The sequence below is a fragment of the Podarcis filfolensis genome (assembly GCF_964270895.1).
Source record: "Podarcis filfolensis genome assembly, chromosome: 10".
In the NCBI taxonomy this organism is placed as follows: domain Eukaryota; kingdom Metazoa; phylum Chordata; class Lepidosauria; order Squamata; family Lacertidae; genus Podarcis; species Podarcis filfolensis.
Genome location: NC_139612.1, coordinates 41,122,976 through 41,127,421, shown reverse-complemented (window position 1 = coordinate 41,127,421; position 4,446 = coordinate 41,122,976). Strand labels below are relative to the sequence as shown.

The 4,446-nt window shown below is 43.9% G+C and overlaps 1 long non-coding RNA gene across 1 annotated transcript; it reads left to right on the top strand.

The window, feature by feature from the left end:
* The first annotated feature begins 1,127 nt into the window (after positions 1-1,127).
* LOC310743781 lies at positions 1,128-3,643 on the top strand. The gene is made up of 2 exons (XR_014539222.1): positions 1,128-1,232; positions 3,281-3,643. It is a non-coding gene; the product is annotated as an uncharacterized lncRNA (long non-coding RNA).
* The last annotated feature ends 803 nt before the right edge of the window (positions 3,644-4,446 follow it).

The window sequence follows — 4,446 nt, the reverse complement described above, 5'->3', positions numbered from 1 at the left end:
GCATAGCCAGCAGCCAGATTTCCTAAATGTTTGGCAGGTGCTCAATCTGGAGGGGTTGGCAAGTTAAAAACTGTAGCGACACCTGCCACAAAATGTACAGTGTTCCTGTTCAGGATGCTCCATTCCTTTCTTCCCCCTCCCACCCACTTTTCCAGATGTAGGAATGGTTGGCACTGTCAAGTGTAGAGGTAAGCCAGTATGAGATGTGGACGGACAGACAGTGTGGTGCAGTGGTTAGAGTGTCCGACTGAGACCTAGACCACCAGGGTTCAAATCCTCACTTGGCCATGAACATGACTGGGTGACCTGATGCAGTTTTTAATCGGGATCCGCCATTATGAGATAGACTATGTTGCAAGATTAATAGCCATAGGAGGAGGCGAGCCAGCACTTTGTTACTTTGTTATCATGTTTGTATCTTAAGTTTGACTTGGCAAATCTTCCCTGGAAAGGCTAATGTATGGTGCAACTTGTCTGGGAAAATTAATGAGCAAACGCCTAGCTTCTATTTCATCGGAACTGAGAGAGATGGCGTCTGCCACCCGAGGAGGACTGTTGGATGGATTCGGCATAAACAACAGTGTGTCAGGATTGATGGCAAACAAAAGACTTACCAGCTTTTAAAAAAAGGGAGAGCCATACAAAGTTCACACAGAAGCATAACATTGTTTACTTTAACTCGCCTGTGGAAATAACTCAGAGGCTATTAAGAAGAAGAAAGATAACAACAAGAAGATTGAAAGATGGGACTGGTGAACACTAAAAGCAGCAGAAATATGAGATGATTGGACCCTACTGAACTCGAAGCATAGGAAGCCCAACAAAAAAATTATAATTTGGCAAAATATTTGGACTTTATGATATTTATTGGTATTATTTGGAATAATTAATGTGATGTGATTGGATTGTTAAAATGGAAAACTTAATAAAAATTATTCTATAAAAAAAAGAACATGACTGGTTTACCTCGCGCAAGTCATTGCCTCAGCCTCACATACCTCACAGGATTATTGTGGGGATTAAATGAGGAAGGGGAGAAGCAGGAATGCCAGCTTGAGCTCCTCCGAGGAAAAGGTGGGGTAGAAATGCAACAAATCCAATAAGCCAAATTGATTGGAAGAGCAGCAGAAGGGTGGGCCTGATCAGGCTGGAAGAGGCTGTGCATGGCATCCATACTGGAGGAGGGAGAGGAGAGGAGAGACTAGACCTGCCAGAGAATAAAGGCATGGAAGGTAACACATTTAGAGGGGTGGAGGTCCAAACAGGGGAGGTAGAAAAGACAAAGAAGGAAGGAGCAGCAGAAAAAGAAAAAAGAGCTAGGCTAAGGGCAAGCCTTGCCACAGAGACTTAGGACTGCAGGCTGGGAGGAAGGAAAATGCAGCAAGTCTGGGGCTAGTCACCCCAGTGGTGAATCAAGGAGGGAACGGGGAGGCTACTTATTCATGGGGAAGCAAGACTGCTTAAATGAACAGATCTCAGAAGGGCTCTGAGGATGAGCAGCGTGTTTTCTGAAGGAACAAGAACCCCTGCGGCACTTGAGACCCATAGTGGTAGGGCTGGAGCTCTTGCACAATTCCCACCCCCTCGTTCTGCAGTCCTCATGGGGCTTGTCCCCACACCCTTTTAAGGGATTTCCCCCTCAATATCTTTCTGTACTTTTGCAAGCCCAGCAAACCCCCATGGTACCTGAGTCAACAGCTACATGAGCCATCAGCACTCGCAGTCTCAAGCTTGGAAATAGAAGGAATGGTTACGTATATTAATAAAGCCTTATTGCCCAGGCATGGGACCATATTCTGTAGAGTCCCCTTGTGCACTGTAAAGTACAGGGAGATTATGAAGTATTAGCAACAGCCTTTACTAAACTGTAAATCACTAATAAGATGGGTGTGGGTTTTTGTTTTTTTTTGTCTTTCTATAGATCTTTACCTTTAAAGAACAAACAAAACAAGTCTTTCCCAAGTAAAGTGGTACAAGTTGATCTAGAATAATTTAAACTGTAAGCTGTAAATGTGACTTCAAAGGATCATAAGCATTTGGGGGGGGGAGGCTGTGTTTCCAAGCTATGGTGAATGGCATTCTAGTCATCTATGCTAATTAAAATTCAAATCGAAAACTGGGTTTTAATGAAGAGGCGCTCAGTGCTGTTCTTCTGGGAGCAACCTCAAAGACGCTGGATGGAAAATGCACATTGGTAGAAGAGACTTCATTTTTCAGTTACAGGAAATATATGGTAAGGTTTGTTGTGTAGGCATCTGGAAAGAGTGAGGGTGGTATTTTTAACCGCAGCGTGGAGCCACATAACCAGTGCTTCTCCGTGTGTCTCAGATTCTGGGGAAGGGCCATAGTTCAATGGAAGAGCACCTGCTCTGCATTAAGAAGATTCCTGGTTCAATTTCTGGCATTACCAGGTAGTGTTAGAAATGTCACATCTGAACTCCTGGAGGTCCACTGCCTTTTGGTGTAGGCCAGGGTGGGACATTTTTTGGGCCTGGTGAGCCAGACCCCCTATTGGTCTCCACCTGTGCCAGTCAAGCACCTGATAAAATTAAGATGTCATGTGAGTTTCCCCACCCACCTATCAAAGTCCCTTGTGCAGTGCTTCCGGTGCTTGGGAACTGCAGCATCAGCGGGTTTGCCAGCCCTGTGCTCAGCACTTCTCAAGACTAGATGGGACATAGGAGATTCATATTGACAACATTTCCTATATTTAAAAGCAGCTGGGGCAGGACAGTGGGATTTAGACTGGGACTAGTGCAATAACAGCACAAAGGTGTTTTGCAATTAATCGCTGGAAATATGCATAAAATGGAAATCTAATTGATGCAAAGAAATTTATCTTGGGAAATGGCCATCTATCAAACACAGGCAAGGTAACAACAAATAATACAGACGTGTATTTTTAAAGCTTCTTTTTCAGCCGCTTCAGGAACGCAGGTTTCAGCAAGGAAATCTAATTTAGTATCAGGACTTTCTCCCAAGGTTGCCTATGTTTTGTGAAGACAATAAACAGATAAACAACAGAAAATGGAGACAGATTGCAAAGATCAACCAGGTCACCTCAGGTCATATAGCAAGACAGACTAGGCTGCAGTTGTCTTGCATGGACATTTAATTATGCTTGTGCAATTTGGAAATGCAGTAAATTACCTTCTTAGTTCCCATTTCTGAATAGTGGGAGAATTCTCATTTATTGGAGCATCAATCTCTGTTTTTCTTTTTTCTTTTTGCTAGACGCAACTGCAGTATTAAAGCAGCCTCTCTCTCTCCCTGTCTGCAGGCCCCTTCTAGATTAAAGCGAACTCCTGTCTTTTAAAGACTGTGAGTGGCAAGTTGTATTCCAGAAAACGAGAGATCTTGCAGCTCATCTATCACGAACAAAATGCTATGTCTCCTCACAATCCTCCCGCTGTCACTGTGTTCAGAGGGCTGCGACAGCAATATATCTCCCACCGGATGTACAGTAGAGAAGATGGCGACACTTGAAAAATAATGCACACACTCTGAAGGACACATTTCACAGGCGCTACCAGTTGAGTTTGATTAAAATATGCAACATTTTAATTTTTCTCCCCATTTAACGATGAGCTTTAGTCAGTCTTGTTTAATGTCAGCACCGTTAATGAAGTTGTCAAGCTTGTAATTTTCATTGAATGCCAGCTTTGCCAAGAAGCTGGTACTACAATTACCTCCAGCTCTATATGATTAAATTCATCAAAGCACACCAAGGCTCCAGATTGTGCCAGACCTTTGAAGAATATCCCTGTGGTTTTGTAGTCCTTGCCACTCAGAATGGTTAAACAATGGTTTGGGGTGGGGAGGAAAGAAAACAAGCTTCGAGATATTGTTTTAGCATGAAAAATGAACAGATTGGATACGTTGACTACTGCAGCTCAGCTGTTTGGAAGCAGGGATCTCTAGCAACACTTAATAAAACTGCCTTTGCCTACAATCATTATGGCCCTCCACCACCAAGAATGAAGATGCAAGATGCTATATGGGATAAAAGGGCGGCAGCTTTGCTAACTTTCAAGATCTGAAACCAACACAAACACATTAGCCGGCTAATAACCCTTCAGGTGAACAATTCCAACCTAGCTCTGAGCACCAGGGCAGACTTGTCATTACCTGCAGAACTTAAAGGTGTGCTAAGGAGGCATCTGGCATGAGATATTATGAGACCACCATGACGTGAGCACCCTTTTCTAATGCTGCTATTGTGCTTTTGATGCTGCTGTGAGTGCTTAAGATACCATCACTAAGTTGCACCACTGTAAGTTTCTGTCTGAAACTCTAGAGCAGGCCTCCCCAATCTGCGGCCCTCCAGATGTATTGGCCTGCAACTCCCATGATCCCTAGCTAACAGGACCAGTGGTCAGGGATGATGGGAATTGTAGTCCAAAACATCTGGAGGGCTGAAGGTTGGGGATGCCTGCTCTAGAGAGA